Source organism: Neovison vison, chromosome 1, assembly GCF_020171115.1.
Source record: "Neovison vison isolate M4711 chromosome 1, ASM_NN_V1, whole genome shotgun sequence".
In the NCBI taxonomy this organism is placed as follows: domain Eukaryota; kingdom Metazoa; phylum Chordata; class Mammalia; order Carnivora; family Mustelidae; genus Neogale; species Neogale vison.
Window position 1 is genome coordinate 37,646,210 of NC_058091.1, and position 20,870 is coordinate 37,667,079.

General features: G+C 37.6%; 1 pseudogene; it reads left to right on the forward strand.

Moving 5' to 3' along the window:
- The window catches only part of LOC122917219, a 65,261-nt pseudogene extending 44,947 nt beyond the window's left edge, over nt 1-20,314 (forward strand).
- The last annotated feature ends 556 nt before the right edge of the window (nt 20,315-20,870 follow it).

The window sequence follows — 20,870 nt, forward strand, 5'->3', positions numbered from 1 at the left end:
TTTACTTCCCCTGTCTTGGGGGAAAGTTGTATGGCTTTGGTCCTGAGTTAGAGGTTTCAGTTTTAAAAGGTTTCCTGGGAAGTTTGAAGTTTTCGAGAATGATGGCCTGTTGGAAAAGAGAAGGAAGACTGTGCGAACTGCAGGAGCATTTCTTCAACTTTATGTCGTCTTTCTTTCCTTTTGTCTCTCTTTTTAAGCTAATTTTATTTTATTTTTTATTTTAACAAATTAAAAAGGACAATGAAAAAGATAAGAGATAGAAATCAAAGGTTTGTTTGAAATAAGAGAATTGTGAAATAATACAGCGTCCTTTCAAATCATCACTGAAAATTGAATTACATTCTAATTTAAGTAGAGAAAATTTAGAAAGTAGCCTATAGGAATTTCCCCTCAGGCTGGCGCCAGACTTTCTTTGCTGATTTAGGCCCTTAATTAGGCATAAACTAATCATGCTGTGAGCTCTAGAGAAGAAATGACACATAATTGTTAGTGCTAATTTCTTAATTGTTAGAAAGTGATACTTCAGTTCGTGCTTCATCCAACAAGAAAGATCCGCAATGTGGCATCTCTTCCCTCTACGTGTCAACAATTTACACTTATAACACTGAAGCAAGAATACTTAACAATACACTTAATTTTCTTTATGGTGTCTTCAAAACACATTTGGTGTTCTGAAATATAACCCCTTTCACTAATGGGATGATGGATGTGGCTTCCATTCTGAGAATAGGAAATTCAGTCAAAATGCAGAAAGCTGTATTTCATATCAAATCACCAATGCTAAGTTATCCAGGAGTAAGCCCACATGGCATTTATGGGAAACATCATCTCTCCAAACTTGCCAGCCCTCCACTTATGTTCTCTTGAAGACAGAAGCTGGAGTCATAATTAAAATCATTATTAATTCATATTCATTCTATGCTATGACTTTAAAAGAGGTCAGGAAATCAAACATATAATGGAAATCTGTATTTCTTCCTCTTGAAAGAGAGCTAGATTTCAGGAAGGCTATAGTCGTTAGAATAAGTGCTTTACTTGCACGTTCTTAAATAAGTAATGAAAAATATGGAATTAAAAATTCCCAAAAATGACAATTAAGAAAATGAAAGTGATATGGGAACAAAACAAGAACTTTTTTGTTGGTTAATGGTCAATGAGATAGGTCTGTTAAAAGCCACGCAGGAATTACTCTTCTGCCTGTGGCCCACTGAGAGGGCATAAGAGAAAGGGGGGACTTACTGAAGAGAATCTCCAAGTTTTACATTGTCCATACAAATCATATAGGCTTAATATATAGTCATATATTTTCTTTTCCCCACTGCTCACTCCCATTCGTCCCACTAAATGGACCTCAAAGGAATAAAAACTGTAGAGCAGGAAGTAGGTTTATGTATTAGACTGAAATTAAAAGGATAAAACAGACTTTAAGGCAATGTTATTAGTGAGTTTTAGTATATTATGGTTTGCAAATGTAGAATTGTTGCTGTTTTCTTTTCAAAATTAATTTCAGTGAGTTTTTTATGCTAATAGGATAGCAGTATGCATCTACTTTGTGATATCTCAGTATTAGAGTGCAAATAGAGAATTATGAAAGCATGAATTTTAAAAGTCTTGGGAAAAATAATCACAACCCAGCTTTAAGCCATCAAGAAAGCCCAAGAATAGCCTGTGCTCTAAGGATAGAGACACACAAATGCCTGTTTTAGTGCTGTCCCACAGGGCCTCCCAGACTAGTGATAGAACTCTTCTCCAGAGCAATTAACGATGATGAGAGCTGCATAAGACCTGTGAGCCGTCATGTTGTGGGAACAGAGGAAGAGAGAGAGAGACCCTTGCCCCTTGTCTTTAAGTGTCTTTATTTATCAATAATATAACTCTGAATGTTCTCACAATGTGCTCTACCCCTTTTCCAAATTCCTAACAAGACAAGTAACCTTGTAGGTAAAAATATTTTCATTTCAATATCTATTTATCTTTTTTAATAATTTTCCACTGGTTCATGATTTCCCCCCTTTTCTCTTAGAAAGTCTATACTACTCTTTACAGAAGCTGAATTAAAGTATATTTCAATTTAACAGTCTTAAAATGTTGACCCATTTTCTATGAATTCATTTCAGTTTGATCTTGATTTATATTTTTCAAGGAAAAGGTATATATTCTTTGAATGCACTACTGATAATGTCTTAGACAAGGAGGAGTCTTTTTAAAGAGGTGAATGAGATTCGTACTAGGTAGCTTTTAGGCTTTCATGGGAATGTAGTTTGTAATTTCCATATACTCCTAAAAGTATTAACATTAACGACATGGTGATGTCGAGTGAAATGAAATACCCCAGATTATAGCCATAGTAAGAGGTCAACGGATTGTAGCTATGCAATCGAACATTCTTCTGTCTGCTAAAAATTAATAAACCACGGAAAGTAATGGAGTTAAAACATAAACACTGTGACAGTCTGAGTGTAAAGAACAAAGTATGTGTTTCTGGGAAAGTGGCTAAAGCAAGGCTGAGATATAATTAGGTGAATTACACTTATGGTTTTAAATAGCATGGTTGTGTCACATACTAATACCCTATTACTAGAAACCTCGTTATCAGTAATATTTACAATATATTCAAACACTTAGCATATCACAAAGTTTCTTGCCCCAAAATAGATTAGTGTGACACACACACACACACACACACACACACACACACATACACATAGTATTATGAGTTTATAACAAGTTCATTTAGGTTTTATAAATAAAGCATAATCTACTTAATAATGATTTGCAAATGTGCATTAATTGTGTATTTATGCAAAACTCTTTACTACATTTCCATTTACTGGAATTACTGTCAACACTACATATTTAACACTACTAACCAACTAATTCAGCTGAGATCTGGTAAAATCATCTTTGCACACCACAAGAATGTGATTTAAGGAACTATATGCAACCTTTATTTATATCGTTTCATAGGTCACTGCACTGTTCAATTGCATTATTAACCTTTATATTTGATTTTAAATCTATTTTATCTTATATCTGAAATCCATTCATTAATTGTTGACTGGCTTCATAATTAGTTGAACAAAACTCAGCTGTTATTTTACCTTAAGGACCCCAGAGTTGCATTAGCTACTGTGGTAAATTCTAACAGCAGACATTCTAGAGAAGCCATTTCAATTAAGTTAAATTTCACCTGCAAGATGCTAGGTGAATAAAGATGGATAAGTATTAGCCTTGTCTATAAACACGTTTTTTAAAAATACATTTATTTATTTTAGAGAGAGAAAGAGAGGGAACATGAGTGGGGGAAGGGGCCGAAAGAGAAGACAGAGAGAGAATCTCAGGCAAGCTGCATGAGATTGGCATGGGGCTCCATCCCACAGCCATGAGATCATGACCTGAGCCAAAATCAAGAGTCAGACGCTTAAGTGACTGAGCCACCCAGATGCCCCATCATATTTAAAACCGTAGTGTTGAAAGTATGATACTGGACTGTTATTTAAAAGCTACAACAATTTTTGGGGTGCCTGACTGGCTCAGTCAAAAAAGCATGCAACTCTTGATCTTTGGATCTTCAGTTCAAGTCCCATGTTCGGTGTAGAGAGTACTTAACAAAAAATCTTTAAAAACAAAACAAAAGCTACAGCAATATTCTGTCTCTAGAAGTGGAAGAGTGGTATTTATCTTTGGGACAGAGGTCTTTCAACAAAATTATGGAGCCCTTTTATTCATACAGCTGTAGAGAAAATACTACTCACGTTTCCTGGAGTTCTTCCCAAATGCGGGTGGTGAAAAATAAGTTATATACACAATCTCTTAAGGTAAATTGAGTTCTTCTGAAGATTCAGAATGATTTTCCTTCCTTATATTTGGAATTAGCCTTCTCAACGCTTGAAAATTATTAATTATATTCTTAGAATAGGCCTTTCCCTTTTTGTCATCAGTTATCACAAAGATTGGAAACTAAAACCAGTAATGCTAGTGAGAATTAAACTTTTTTTTTTTATTTTATCCTTTAAAAAAGCCCCATAAAGGGGTGCCTGGGTGGCTCAGCCATTAAGTGGCTGCTTTTGGCTCAGTTCATGATCATAGGGTTCCTGGATCAAGCCCCAAGTCAAGCTCCTTGCTCAGCGAGAAGTCTGCTTCTCCTTCTTTCTCTCTCTCTCTTTCCCTCTCTCCTGGCTCATGCTCTCTACCTCACTCTCTATCTCTGTTAAATAAATAAATTAATTTAATTAAATTAAATTAAAAAAAAGAAAATTGTCTTGATTTTTGATGCTTTGTTTTCTCCTTTTTTCACAATCTGTAAGAATAATAAAGAATATCTCATTGGGAAAAAAAGTGGGGCCCACCTGTCTTGGTTGGGGTTTCTCTACGAGCAGACTCTGAGACAAGGTTGTCTGCAAATAGTTGACTTGGAAAGTGAAACCAAGTAAGAGAAAACACCAGTGGGAGAGTAACACATGAGGCATGGAAGAGAGAAAAGCCAACAGATAGAGTGTGAAGAAACCAGTGACCACAGATGGCAGTTAGAGCTCATTCCTTTGGCCAGAATCCGGTAGACAATTGAGAACATGCTTCAGAGTTGCCCAAGGAGGAAGGTATTTCTCACTAATACTTTGTCCATTACTGGTCAAGGGCAGATCTGGGGAAAATTTACTCTTTGGCACTTACAATTTGCCCTGTGTGGGAGCTGAACATGCTCCCATGTTCAAGAAAAAGCCTTCAGGCCAAGAGAATCACAGTATTCGCAGTAAGCAGGTTTTGTTATATAGATACATATTTTAAAAAATAAATAAATAAAGACTACAGTGACCAAAAATTGAACACTGAATGGAAATAAAAAGTTTTACTGTCAAAAAGAGAACTTAATCTACCATGGAGTTTAGGAAGGTTCTTGAAAATGAGGAATGGGGGCACCTGGGTAGCTCAGTCAGTTAAGCAGCAGCTTGGCTCAGGTCATGATCCCAGAGTCCTGGAATAGAGTCCCACATTGGGCTTTTTGCTCTGGGGGACCCTGTTTCTCTCTCAGCCTCTGTTTGCCACTCTGCCTGCTCATGCTCTCTGTCTCTCTTTCTGACAAATTACATACATAAAATCTTTAATAAAAAATAAAAATAAATAAGCTAATTTTTTAAAAAGGAAGAACATGAGGAATGGGATAGGAGAAATGGAGTGGGTCTTTCCAAAGGAGAAGATTGCAACCCCCTGCTGTCTCATATTAGGGAAGCAAAGTCTCTGAATGTGGCCAAAGAGCCGACCCGACCGTATCTGAGTTTGTTATTTAAGCTGGGAGTTAACTGGAAATGGTCTGCTGTGTATGCATGGTGCTCAATGTTGACATTATGTTGTCCAGATGCTTCTGTTTGGCACCTCAGGATTCTGGAATCCAGCTGACTCTGCTCTGTGTATGACCTGCCAGAGATGGGATTATGGTGCCAGTCAGGTCTGCCCGGGATCAGCAGCCTGAGTGAGTAGCCCATTCGAGTTTATCAGATGAGTGTCAGGAAAGAAAATAACACCATTTTTGATAAGTGTTGTATTAATTTCAGACAGCACTTGGGGAATAGGCCACATCTTTCTTGACAGAACTTGCAATCGGCCCTGAAGGAAAATGATGTCCCCACAGTTGATCATCATGGGACTTGGAAGTCCCAAGGAGGAAACTAGGTGAGATTGTCTTAGTCTTAATTATGTGATTTCTAGAAATTAAATGTTGTAGTGATTATGTAAGTTGTCCATATTGTACAATTCTGGGGCATAATAAAGGCAAGTAACTACTTATATATGGAGAAAGATTTACCAAGGTTTGACCTAAAAGCATGTGAATTTTTTTTTATATTTTTGGCCTAGAAATTAAGTGAAAAGAGATTAAAGATGATTATGAGAAGGAGGAAAATAGCACTAATGAATGTCTAACAGATACATAAGCACATCAGTACAAATATAAGGGAAAGATATACACTTTTCTTTTATATTTTCAAAAACCCTAATTTATAAACTAGGAAATGGACATTACCTAAAGAAGGGTATTAGGAACCTGTCATGCAATTCTCTGGGAAGGATACCCCTCACCATTACAGCATTTCAGCCAGCAATGCCCCTGAATCTACTCATGAAGAAACCTGATACAAAACCCAAATGAGGAATGTTCTGTGAAGTGGGCAAGAGGCTATCTTCCTCACAAGTATCAATGTCAAGACAAACGAAAGCAACAAACAAAGGAAGTTTGTGGAAATGTTCCAGATCAAAAAAAAAAAAAAAAATAGGCATGACAATGAAATATAACACCTGATTCTAAACTGGATCCTAAAGGGAAATTTTACTATAAAGATCATTATGGAGGCTATTTTTAAAAAAATTCGAATATAGTTGTGATATCATATGAAAGTACTATATTAAAGTTAAAATTTACTGAAGTAGATATCTGTTTGTGGTTATGTGAGAGAATATCCTTATTTATAGGAAAGAAATATTGAGGAATTTAGGGTAAATGACCACTTTGTATGCAACTTACTCTCAAATGTTCAGGGAAAATATTATAGATATCTATATTACATATCATCTTACATGTGCTCGCTTCGGCAGCACATATATATATCATCTTACATAATGTTTTATATTATAGATATATAGAGATCCATATATATTTTAATATATAATATATAATGTATTATCTATTATTTATATACTAATTTATATATTATTAATCGCTCTATATTTATATATTTATAGTATACAATATATATAAAGAGAGCATGGTAAAGCAAATGGGGCAAACTCTTGATAAGAGGTGAGATCAGGTAGGACATTGATATTGGTAATGGGTATTTATATGCTTTCTTATTTTTGCCACTTTCTGTATGTTTACAGGTATTTCCAAATAATTTTTTTTTTTTAAATCACGGATTTGGGGGCACCTGAGTGGCTCAGTCAGTCAAGCAACTACCTGTGGCTCAGGTCATGCTCCCAGGGTCCTGGGACTAAGTTGTCCCATCATCCCCCCAACCGAGAAACTGGGCTCCTTGCTCAGCGGGGAGCCTGCTTCTCCCTCTGCCTGCATCTCTCCCTGCTTGTGCTCTCTCTCTCTCTCTCTGACAAATAAATAAATAAATAAAATCTTTTAATAAAAAGTGTGGGTTTTGACATCAGAAAGATGCAGTTTGAAATCCTGAGAAATCTTAGATAAGCTAGTTGGCTTCTCTGTATCTCAATGTTCTCTTTTTAAAACAGAGATAATCATATCACTTTGCACTATTATCATGAGAGCAAAATGAATCGCTATTTGGAACATAACAAATAGGTGATCAGCAAAGGTTAGCCCTTCCCTCAGAGTCCAAACTCATCTCCCAGATAAATATCATTGCTAAATCCAGTTTCTACAAGATTGATTAAATCCTCATGTCTTTTTAATAACCTTTACATTTCATATTTTTAAAAATTACACAATGGTAGAGATTTTAAGTTGTAAATTATGGTCTTACTCTGATAGAATGTGAAGTCTTTAAAGTTCAGAAATATTTTGTATTTATGTTGGCATTCCTAGCACTTAGTTTAGTTTTTGGCACTTAATAGATACTCATTGTATGTTTATTGAACAGAGGTCAATAATCCACACCAGATATAATTAAAATTTGATACTACTATGGTGTCCACAGGATGATATTACGGCTGTAATATAGGCCTCTGGATGCCCTGATCACTGAAGAGCTGGTCTGAGATGAAAAGAATTGAGTGAAGCATTTCCCCTACCTCTGCTCTAACAGCCATGCTGATCTCGACCACATACCAAGCCATTCTTCTTCCCCTTGCTATCCATATTGTTTCTTTCAGAGATACTCAATGCCAAACATTTTATACAGCCCACAGTCTTCTTCCTGAGAGGGGCTTGGTTCTAACATTTTCTCTCAATTCCTCTATATTTTTTTTGAAGTAAACATTGTTTAAATTGAAATCAGTCTTTGTTTCCTTATTTCTCATTTTGAATCCAGGAAATGTGTTTAAATGGAACCAGTTAAGGCAAATATTGATTGAAGTCGCATGTGTGTGGTAGTTTGCTTAACACACTGGTTCTTAACCAGCATGATTTTGCCCTCAGGGAGCACAAGGTAAAGTCTGGAGACATTTTGGCTGTCAGAACTGGGGGTGGTGGTAATGCTGGCATCTAACTGGCAGAAACCAGGGATCCTACAGTGCACAGGACAGGCCCTGCCTGAAGAATTATCTTGGCCCCAAATATCCATAGTGCTAGAGTTGAGAAACCCTGATTTTAAGTGAAGGAGAGAGTGCCATTAGAAGTATTTAGTTAGATTTGATTTTCAAATAGAGACGAAACTACAAATTATTGTATCAAAATCAAACTTGTGTTTTGTAGACAAGTTTAATTGCATTTCAGCTTTGTATTTATCATTACAACCTGTCTAACACAGATGTTTACAGAACATCTATACTATCATATGACAAGAACGCTTTCCATTTATCATAACTTTTCTCTGGCTTGTCCCACTGGTTTTAGAACCATCTTAAGTTTGTCATTCAAAATCAGGTCACTTTGGTTTTGAAATTACTTTCACTTCTCATTGATTTCTGAAATTTCCTATTCCTATATAATGATGAAAATATATTCCCTTTTATTTTCTTACCTTAGCAAAGGGGTTCTCAACTTAGGATCTACACTGGAATCACCTGGGGAGCTTTTTAAAACCCAGTACTGGGAGTGCCTAGGTAGCTTAGATGGTTAAGTCGCTGAATCTTTGTTTTGGCTCAGGTCATGATCTCATCAGTGGTGGGATTGAGCCCCAAGGCAGGCTCTGTGATCAGTAGGGAGTCTGCTTGAGATTCTCTCCCTCTGACATTCTCCTTCTCAAATAAATAATTCTTAATAAAAAAAAGTAGAAGTAAAAATTCTAATGCCTTGGTCCCACCCCAAAGATTTTGATTTGATTGCTCTAGGGTGTGGCCTGGGCATTAGTCATTGTAAGAGACCCCTAGGTGATAATATGTAGTTAAATTTTAGAAACAACTTTGTCTATTCTTTTCAGCCAAATTCATCAATGATAGCTATTAACATTTTAATTTTTTAAATGGTTTATTTAAAAAATATAATGTGAAAACGTCATAAAATAGTGCTCTGTGAATAGGTTCTAAGAAATAAGTCCTTAGCTACTGAACCAGTTCTGTTCTTGCTTCAGGAAAACTTTGTTTTTGTTAGACTTTTTCGTCATCACATTAATGAATGTGGGAATGATCCTACTAGACCGAGCTTGTAAAGGGACTATAATTTTCTCCAAACCTTTAGCTTTTAGCTCTATGCTTAACAACTGATACTGACAGTCAATATCATGGAGCTTACATGCCATTGCAATTTCATTTATTATTCCTTATGGTGTTCCGGACCCTATGGTAAACACTTACGAACATCATGCCATCCAATTCTCAGAATATCGGAGTGAGATGGAATAGGAATTATTTTTCTCCTTTGTGGACGAGAAAAATGGCTTCAGACATGAAGTAACTTACCCTGAGGTTTGAAGCTAGTAAGTGGCAAACCTAGAATTTAAACTCTAGTCTATCTTTGCAAAGCCCATGGTTGTAATGACTTGGGAATCCTCCCTATGAGGCTCACTGACTAGTTAATGCTGAGTATCTCAGAGGCCAGAGGGAAAAACAAAGATGGGCAGGATATGAGATGTTCTCCCACTCCTTGTCACTTCTTAATCCTTCTGCATTTCTTTCATTTCTCTACTAGTCTGGCTGGAGAAGCTCCAATTGGAGTGTTTTGGTGGAGCTGAGTTTGACAGTTCTCAGGGAAAACATCTCCGCTGAATACAAGTGGAAATTGTGCAGCAGCACCCTTTGTAAATGGGCTGAAGACCTTGGTTATGAGCACAAAAGAGCAGACCTACCAAAGGGTGAATAGAATTCTGAGTGGAATGTCATCCTTTTCTCCACTGGGAGTACAGTGGTTATGACTCTCTGGTTGCAAGCAACTGAAATACTTTGGCTGGAACTGGGGGCCTGGAACAAACAGATTGTTCTTTCTCTCCTTTTTTTTTTTTTTTTTTGAGTATGGCTGGAAGAGAAGGCTGAAGAACTGTGAGAAAGGCAGAAGCCAGATAGATACCAAAGGTCTTCACAGAAGAGATCACTTAATAGATTCATTAGGGCTCAACATTTATTTATTTATTGGTTTTGTTTGTTTATTATCCTTATATTACTAAGTTGCAAAATCTCAGGACAGAAAGTTGAACTGGCTAGTTTGAGGTAAGATGTTCACCCTTTACCTATTCCAGGGCAATGAGAGGGTGAGTGATAAGATCTGGTGGAAGAAGCTTTTGGCCTTTCATCAGAAGAGGCCAAGGTGGTTTGATTTATTCTCCCACCAAAACTATTTGCACACAGTGTAGGTTAAGCCGTTACCCAAAAAGAAATAGGGATGTAAAGAGAACTGATGAATACACTGCTGGGTCTCAGCAGAGGGCACCAGACAATAAAAACAGCTCCAGAATTGAAATTGCTGAGGGCATGGTTGATGTTCTGGTAATGTCCTACCTAGGGCCCACTGATCCAGACTCCACTCACTCTCCTGGGCAAAAATAATACCCTCTCTAAACAGCAATGAGACAGCATTACAGTAACCCTTGTTCAATGCTCATTTTAGGGAGGTGATTTATTTCTCCTGCACAATGTTGCAGAAATAATTGTATTTGTGTATTTTTTTAAACCACATAAATAAACAATTAAAACAAACAAACAAACAAACACACAGAACAGGAGCTTTCACATCCAGAGTCATGTTTCTTCTTCTCCTGAGAGAAAGAAAATCTGCCAATTGTGGACAAAAATCTGTTGGATCAGAAAAGAGGCTGCCATTTCTAGACAGGCATGAGCTCTCCAACTCATCTTAGGCGCCACCACTTACCTTGGCCCCCTTCCCTCATTTTCAGTACCTGCATAGTCCCTGGCATTGTCCCTGAGGTTCTTAAATTTTTCTATGAGGAGTCTCTAGAAAGCTTCTTGCCAATTTGTCAAACGCAGAAAAGTCAGAATTTTCTGCCAGCGATTACTCATTTAGCTGCAACACCTTTGCATCTGACAGGATCCTTCATTCCTTTTCACTCTAGTTCTGTCCATTCCTATCTTTCCAGAAGTTTGGAACTAGTACATCCAGATCCACAGCTGAGATTGGGAAACTGTGTCATTATGACCTCTTCTGGAGCTGAATTCTGAGCTTCCACACATTTCTTCAGGTCAAGAACCTCTAAAAGATCCCTTCTCTGAGCCATGCATTCTCCTTGGCATGGCCTCTTCCTAGGCGTTCAGTTTCTACCATTCTGCAAAACTACCAATTCAGTTCATGAAGACACTCACCACTTGCTCTGACCATATGTGTCTGGCGACCCCTTAGACTCTGGCACTGACCTTTCCCCCATAAGTGAAGTGGGAATTCATTCTCCAACTGGTCCTGGGAAGAGCAGTGATTCCACTCAAGGCCATGAAGACACTTACCAGTGATCACCTGCTCTTACTGCCCCAACTTCACCTGATCGGTGAAGCATCGATCATCGATTCTGTATGACTTTTGCAGCTGTCCTGGAGAAAAACATCAGAGAGAAGATGTTTACTCTTTAGTTGATTCTGCTGGCATACACCAGTGAGTTTCATACATCTTTTTTTATCTGGCCATTAGGCAGGCTTTCAAGAGATACCTGAATATTAGAGGAAATTCCATGATGCCCTATCCATAGAATATTTTTTCCTGATAAACAGAGTAAAAATATTAAAAAAAAAAAAACAAAGAGCTACAAAGGAAAGTGAGCAATGCATTTTGGAAATGTCTCCCTTAACTACTTTCTCACTGCTGTGCCTGCTTTACAGCACCAGAGTAGCTTTCTTTCTTTCTTTCTTTCCTTCTTTTTTTTTTTTTTTAAAGATTTATTTATTTATTTGACAGATAGAAATCACAGGTAGGGAGAGAGGCAGGCAGAGAGAGAGGAGGAAGCAGACTCCCTGCTGAGCAGAGCCTGATGCGGGGCTTGATCCCAGGACCCTGGGATCATGACCCGAGCTGAAGGCAGAGGCTTTAACCCACTGAGTCAACCAGGTGCCCCTCTTTTTTATTTTTCTTTAAGATTTTATTTATTTATTTGACAGAGAGAGATCACAAGTAGGCAGAGAAGTAAGCAGAGAGGGGAGGGGGAAGCAGGCTCCCTGCTGTGCAAAGAAACCGATGTGTGGCTCTATCCCAGGACCCTGAGATCAGGACCTGAGCTGAAGGCAGAGGCCTAACCCACTGAGCCACCCAGGTGCCCCAAGGAGCTTTCTTAGCAACCATCCAAACTTAGACCATGAGGCATGGAATGGGAAGCTCTCTCAGCCCAGCGAGGCCATGGAGCTTCATTTCCACTTCTGGGAGGCCAGCTCAGTCCCAGTGGTCCTTTGGTATCTCCAGAGATTGTGTTACATGACTCTGTGAGGACATGGAGACACATAGGCAACTCTGGGAAGGCATTTTGTGCAGGAGCCCTGTCATTGGGGTCCACTGAGTCTCAGGGAAAATTAGGTGACCGACCTGATTTATGCTAGAAGTTACTTTGCCCTCTTAACAGTTTTTTGAAAGTCATGCTAGAGAATGAATCACTGATACATCACGGAGCACCAAAAGCAGCAGTTAGGTGGTATGTAGGGGCCATGCTTTCCAAAAAATGGCTAATTTCAAATTTAGATTCATCTTCAGAGAGCAAGATGTTCCCAATGATACTGGAACACATGCTTGTGGAGAGGAATGGAGAGAGAGGCAGGCTGAGACTATGCTTAGCATTTTATCTCTTATGTAACCTTAAAAAGTATTGAAGATATGTAAATTATATATTGTACATGCGTGCATATATAACTGCGTTGAGAAGTACCGTTCTCTTAGTTGGTATGTTTTCTTAATCAAATTTTTAAGAATGTCTTTTCCTCTAGATATGTTTGGTGGTCATTATATATATATATATATATATATATATATATTTTTTTTTTTTTTTTAAAAAGATTTTATTTATTTATTTGACAGAGAGAGAGCACAAGTAGGCAAAGAGGCAGGCAGAGAGAGAGAGAGGAGGAAGCAGGCTCCCTGCTGAGCAGAGAGCCTGATGCGGGACTCGATCCCAGGACCCTGAGATCATGACCTGAACCGAAGGCAGTGGCTAAACCCACTGAGCCACTCAGGCGCCCGGTAGTCATTTTAACATGAAATAGTTGTGAATGTTTTTGAATTTTAGCTCTCTGGGGAGCACTGTATCAAATGTGTATTGGCTTTTGTACATAAAAAAATGTGGTAAAATAATCTCATTTGCACTGTGCTCCAAATTAGGTTAGTTCACGAAGAAATGAGAAATGACTAAAAACTGCCCCCAACCCTCCAGCCCCGGGCTCAGACCTGTAAGAGCAAAGGGTAGGGGTGGGGCTGATCCAATGTGAGGCCATGTGCCTGCTCTCTGCTGCACTGGTCAGGTCATCTTTACGGCTTCTGAATGCAGGTCTCTGGGTAACTTTCTTCAACTGTACCCACATTTCAGCATTTATATTGAATGAACTATTGTTTGTTCCCCACTTCCTCCCCAGCTCCCCCACATATGTGTTAGTTTAAAAAATTGTCCATTCAGATTAGGATGCCAAAATAGAATTTTTATTTTATGTTTGGCTACCACTTTATCCTCTCTTTGTGCTGTGCTTTATTTTGGTCTTTTTGAAAACAAGCTTTATTCTCATTTTTCTACTATTTTTAGTGGCTTATAGATTTGTATTCAAGCTATTTGGATAATACCTTATTATAAAACTGGTTTAAATGCAAACAAAAAATAGCAACAGCAGCCCCAATTCTTTCCTTAGAATTTTTGTTCCAGAAAACTGTGGCCCAGAAGAGACTATGACATCTAGAGAACGTTTTAGATCCATATTCAAAAGGATAGAAAAGAAGGATATAAGGAGGAACAAAGCAGAATTTCAAGAAGGGCAATGGAGAAAAGGTCTGGGAGGGCAGAGTGTCTTGGAACACTTTCAGAAACCTGTTCCCATTTCTTCCTGATGACAGTTATGGTCCCTGCACATATGTGAGTACGTAAGGCTCAATCTATAATTACACCACAGACACAGGCTTATAAAGGGATTCCTTTTAACTATTCCTTGGGATTTGATTAATTACTTGCTTATTGCTGAAGACAGAATAGAGTGACCATAACAGGGATTTTAATGGAGAAAATGAGACAGTAGTTAGAGAGTTCTTAGCAGAAAGAAGTGATGCACGAAAACTGTAAATGTTTTGAGTTGACTCTACCTCCTCTTCTTGCCCAGCTGTAGGAGACCTTGAGGTTTCCTTGGCTGCCCTGGAGAGCAATGAGACATTTAGTACTCAGATGAGAAGGCTAATTTTATTTGTTACATTCCACTTTTGAGCTATTTGGGCAGGTAGATTACTGGACAATAATCGTGTACAGTTTACCACCATGTATCTTTAATAACCCAGACATTTGTGCTTAAGGTTTTAGTGTGGATTAGAATATATATTAGCTGAATATTAATGCATTTAATCAATCTTTTTTTTTAAATTCATGAGGTTTTTTTTTTTTTTTTTCACCTGTACCATTTAAGGTTTCCATTTTTGTTCACAAACACTAGAAGTAAGAAATAACTAAGAGGAATAATTTTATTTTATTGTCATCATCATCATCATCCAATGCCATTTAATTTATAATTAACATCAATATCAGTACACTGTTCTAGATGCTGTATGAACAAATTTCTTTTAAAAACAATTTTGTTTTTCTTTTCCTTAAATCATGAACAGAGACTTCACTCATATTTCTGGTCAGGCATCAAATAAATGTGAAATATTGTTGTAAAGCAAGAAATCCTTTACTTCTACAGAAGAAAAAGCCACAAATATCTTCTGATGACAGGAGTGGACACACATATACATTCGCATGTACCCGGTTAACCATACACATGTAAGAAAACATATATCATATTAAGAATGATGGAACAAAAAGTTATAGAAGAAATACTGTTCACTTTTATTACCTTGTTCAATTGAGTGCAACAAACTTTGAATGAGACCTTATTCAGTGCCATAATCTGTGCTAGGTTTTAGGAGTAGAAAGAGGAATAAAGTATGAACTCTAGCTTTGCAGACCTTAAAATCCAATGCATACTTAGAAAACTAGAAACATGGTTCACTGCTCAGGAACTGTGCACACAATGTAGGTTATTGTTATAATTTGTAGGTTTGTTTTTTTCAAACTAGTGACCTAGTGAAAGTAAACAGAGCACTTTGTTGATAGAGATGAAAGATTTTTTCCTTTTATCCTACCATACTTAGAACAATGTGCAAAGAATATATAGTGGGTACTATCTTAGCTATTTCCTACCAAAGAATTGGTAACTAGCATTAATCAGTGATGTGATAGCCCTGGTCTGTGTGTATGCGTGTGTGTTTGTGTGTGTGTGTAAGAAAGTGTACATCCAAGCTTTTCTTTTTTTTCTTTCTCTCTCTCTCTTTCTTTCTTTCAGAGAGAGTGACAGAGAGCACAAGCAAGGGAGGAGAGGCAGAAGGAGAAGAAGACTCCCTGCTGAGCAAAAAACCAATGTGGGGCTCGATCCCCAGACCTTGGGATCATGACCTGAGCCAAAGGCAGATTCTTAACTGATGGAGCCACCCAGGAGCCCCCAAGTTTCTTCTTCTTCTTCTTCTTTTTTTAAATTTTATTTGTATTTATTTGACAGACAGAGATCACAAGTAGGCAGAGAAGCAGGTGGGGCGGGGGTGGAGGGAAGCAGGCTCCCCAGTGAGCAGAGAGCCCCATGCGGGGCTCTACCCCAGAACCCTGAGTTCACAACCTGAGTGAAGGCAGTGGCTCAAGCCACTGAGCCACCCAGGTGTCCCCCAAGCTTCTTTTCTTGATGGTCAATTGTGTCAGTTTTGTACTGCAGCTGTAACAAATTACCAGAAATTCAATGGATTCAACACCTTAAGTTTATTATTTTATGGATCTAGAGGCCAGAAGGACTAAAACCAAGGTGTCAGCAGGGCTATTTCTCATAAAGGCTATAGGGGAGAAGATGCTTTCTTGATTTTTCTAGCTTCTAAAGGGGATCCTGCAGGCCATAGCTCATGACTACTCCTCATCTTCAAAGGCAATTGTAGCATCTTCAGTTTTTTCTCTCTTGGACTCTTCTTCCATCACCACATTGCCTTCTCTGACTCTGATCCCTCTTTCCACCTCTTATGAGGACCCTTGTGACTGATGATGTCAGGCCCACATGAATAATCCAAAATAATCTCTCTTGCAGTAATTGACAACCTGTCTTCATTATCACCTCAGTCCTTATTAGGAGAATGAAACATTTCTGTTTGGAAATAGATCTGATCCTCTACATATTTCATAACACTAGGTTTAGAATTATTGACTCTTTCCTCCTTGATTCCTAACTCATACCACTTGCAGCATTCAAAAGGAGAGTCAACAGTTACCAAACAGTCAATACTTCCCACACACTGCTCATCTCACTTCAACAATATGAACCCATGTAATCCCTAAACCTCCTGTGAGGAAAGTACTGTGGTTGTTTTCCTTTTATAGATGAGCAAATCCAGATAATTTGGCTCAAAGGACCATACTCTGGACTGCTATAATCTACCATCTCACTATGTAAAAGTGTTATAATTCAATCAGTTTATGCCCAATTTAAAGTTACTTTGTTTTAATAACAGGAAAGCATATCCATGGGTTAAGCTTATAAATTTAGAGCAATAGCCCACGGTTTGAATACTTGTCAAAAATCATAGAACTTGGACGGAAGACATGAACAGACATTTTTCCAAAGAAGACATATAGATGGCTAACAGACATATTAAAAGATGCTCAACATCACTATCATCAGGGAAATGAAAGTCAAAATCATGGTGAGATACCACCTCACACCTGTCACTGTGGCTAAAATTAACAACACAGGAAACAATAGATGTTGGTGAGGATACAGAGAAAGGGTAATGCTCTTACACCATTGATGGGAATGTAAACTGGTGCAGCCACTCTGGAAAACAGTATGGGGGTTCTTTAAAAAGTTAAAAATAGAACTACCCTATGACCCAACAATTGCACTACCCAAAAGACACAAAAATACTGATCTGAAGGGCACATGCACCACAATGTTTATAGCAGCACTATCAATAATAGTCAAATTATAGAAAAATCCCAAACATCTATCAACTGATGAATGGGTAAAGAAGATGTGGTGTAAGTATACAAAGGTATATTATTCAGCCATCAGAAAGAATGAAATCTTGCATGGATGGAGCTGGAGTGTATTTTGTTAAGTGAAATAAGTTTATTAGAGAAAGGCAGATACCATATGATTTCACCCATATGTGAGATTTAAAAAACAAAACAGATTAACATAGGGGAAGGAAAAACAAAATGGAAAGAGAGGCAAGCAAACCATAAGAGACTCTTAACAATAGAGAACAAACAGGGTTGATGGAGGGAGATCAGTGGGGAATGGGCTAAATTGGTGGTATTAAGGAGGGCACTTGTTGAGATAAGCACTGGGTGTTATATGCAAGTGATGAATCACTGAATCTATACCTGAAATCAATTTTACCATATATGCTAACTAACTAGAATTTAAATAGAAAACTGAATTTTAAAAAATGATGGAACTTGGAATTGGTTGCCAAAATCTCACCATTAAGTAGAATTTTCCTTTTTTCTAAACATTTTCTTTAAACTCTAGTTATACTTCACAGAATTAGAGTGAAAACATTTAACTTTGATACTTCTAATGAAGAACAAGAAATCAAGCACATATATTAAACTTCAAATGAACTTAGCTGTTTCTTAGCCATGAATATAAGGTTTGCTGTCACTATTGCAAACCACTGTGCTATGATTATATTCTCTTTTGTACACTTCCTTTTATAGTGGACAGAGTAGCATCTCTTTTATCCACACCTCATAAGAAATGACCTTAACCAAAGACTTGCTTGGCAATTTCTTTGTGTAGGAAATTCATTGGCAGAAATTCTGTTAAGTATTACATTGACAAAGTGTAAAACCAAGAAGGAATTTAAGTAAGAGATTGGGAGGCTATCAAAACTTTGGAACGGGGATAAAAAGAAAACTTGGCAAAACTCTACACTGCTTTAGACATTCAGTATTTGTGGGTTTTGAGGGATTTATTGATGGTATAAAAGCTTTCTTCATATTAAAGATATTAAATTTATTTGAGTATAAATACATTTTAATAAGTATCATATATATATGTATATATATATATGATATATGTATAAAATAAGAATAAATACAAGGGACTATATGAGAAGAGGAGCCACCTGCTAATCCAAGACACAGGTGGGAAAGAAGATGGTAACTTTAAATGAGTGACAAGAACTAAAGATTCATGTCACGTGGACTGATAGGAACCAAAGAATTGTCTTGGTATGAAATTTTCTTTGTAGTTCTCATTCATAAGTGGATTTGGTGACATCAAAGATGGCAATTATGAAAAATAAAAATAAGTAAGGCCTTATTTTTTTCTGTTTGTGAAATGTGAGGTAAATTATTAAAAAGTTTTAATTTTTAAAAACTTCAATTTTAACATAAAAATAATATGTTAAAATAAAATAAAACCTTGGAACATTAATCTATGACAAATATATTTGGAGTTAGAAGCATCAACTGGAAAATAATTATACATCATTGTGCAAACATTTATTTGTGATCAAGAATCATTAAAATAGATACTAAAAAAGTAGACGAATCCACAATCATAGTTAGAGACTTCAACATGCCTCTATCATAAATGGACGTATCTAGCGGGCAGTAAATCAGTAAGGACATAGTTGAGCTTAACAATAGTACCCACCACCTGGATATAATGAACATCTATAGACCACTTCATCCAGCAACAGCAAAATGCTCATTCTTCTCAAGCTCATATGGAACACTCACCAAGACAGAGCACATTTTGGTCCATAAAATATACAGTAGTGAATCCAAACAAATAAAATCATACAATGTTTGCTCCCAGACCACTGTGGAATTAAACTTTGAATCAATAACAAAAGATAACTGGAAAATTCCCAGATTCCTAAAGATTAAAGAACAACTTATTAAATAACACATGGGCCAGAGAATAGATTTCAAGATAAGTTTAAAAATATTTTGAACTAAATGAAAACAACACAACTTAAAAAAAAAGAAATTGTGAGATACAGGAGTCTGGAGGGTCCTTGACTGAGGCCAAAAGTGGATCAAGGTGGTGGGACTTGCACCAGGAACGTACCTCTCTAGCCAGTCCAGGTGGGTGCTCACTCTCGCTCTCCTCTCCCTGTCCCCATAGGGAAGACAGAGCTGATCCAAAAGGCAAATCTGACTGAGCAGGCTGAGCACCAGGATGATGTGGCCAAGTGCATGAAGGCTGTGATGGAGTGGGCCACTGAGTTGTCCAAAGAGGAGAGAAACCTGATGTAGGGGCCTACTAGAACATGATAGTGGACGACAGGTCCATCTGGAGGGTCATCTGGAGCAGGGAGCAGAAAACCTCTAATAAGAAGTTGCAGCTGATTAAGGATTTTCAGTAGAAAGTGGAGTCTGAACTAAGGTCCATCTGCACCATGGTGCTGTAATTGTTGGATTAGTATTCAATAACCAATGCAACTAATCCAGAGAGTAAGTTCTTACATCTGAAAATGATTGGGACATTACTTCCAGTAACTCACTGAAGTTGCATGTGGTGATGGTACAAAACAAACTATAGATAATTCCCAAGGAGATCACCAAGAGACTTTTTTTTTTTTAAAGATTTTATTTATTTATTTGACACAGAGAGATTACAAGCAGGCAGAGAGGCAGGCAGAGAGAGAGAGGAGGAGGCAGGCTCCCTGCTGAGCAGAGAGCCCGATGCGGGACTCAATCCCAGGACCCTGAGATCATGACCTGAGCTGAAGGCAGCGGCTTAACCCACTGAGCCACCCAGGCACCCCAAGAGACTTTTGATATAAGCAAGAAAGAGATGCAACCCACACACTCCATCTGTTTGGACTGGTACTTTTAACTTCTCTGTATTTTACTATGAGATCCTTAATTACCCATATCTTGTCTGCGCACTGGCTAAAACAGCTTTTGATGAGCCCATTGCACAACTTGATCTGCTGAACGAAGACTCATACAAAGACAACACCTTCACAACACAGTTGCTTAGAGACAACCTAACATTATGGTCCTCAGACAGTGCAGGAGAAGAAAATGATGCTTGGAAAGGGGCAGAAAACTAAATGCATACAGGGTATCAACCTTCTTCTCTTCAAGAAACCTTTTTACTCATCTTCATTCCTTTTTCGATTTGGATTTCTTACAGCAAAGAAGCCCATTCACATGGATGGAATCAACTGTTCATAGTCTTTTCATACTGCAGCTTTGGAAAAACTCCATTATTTGATTTGTGCTTGTCTTGGCCTTCCTAGTGTATGGTTACTGCTGTAGAAAAGTATTAATATCTTCATTCCATATAAACATAAGTAACTTCCAAACACTTATGTAAAGGACTAAAAACATACCCAGTTTTTAAGTAATCTGAACCAGTTTGGAAAGTGTCTGTGTTTTGTATTATGGTAAAGATATGAAAATGTAGCTCATTACTTTAAAAGTTATTCTACATAATTCTTAATTTCTACATTCTCTCCCATACTCTTCTTCAGGAGTTTCCTTTCAGTAAGAAACTTCCCCATGCTCTTACAGTATTCCTTTTGGTTAGGAAGCCAGAAGTATTAGATTGAATGGAAAAGCATTCACAGAAAAGCATTTGGCATTTCTGTGCTAGGGGTCACAAGC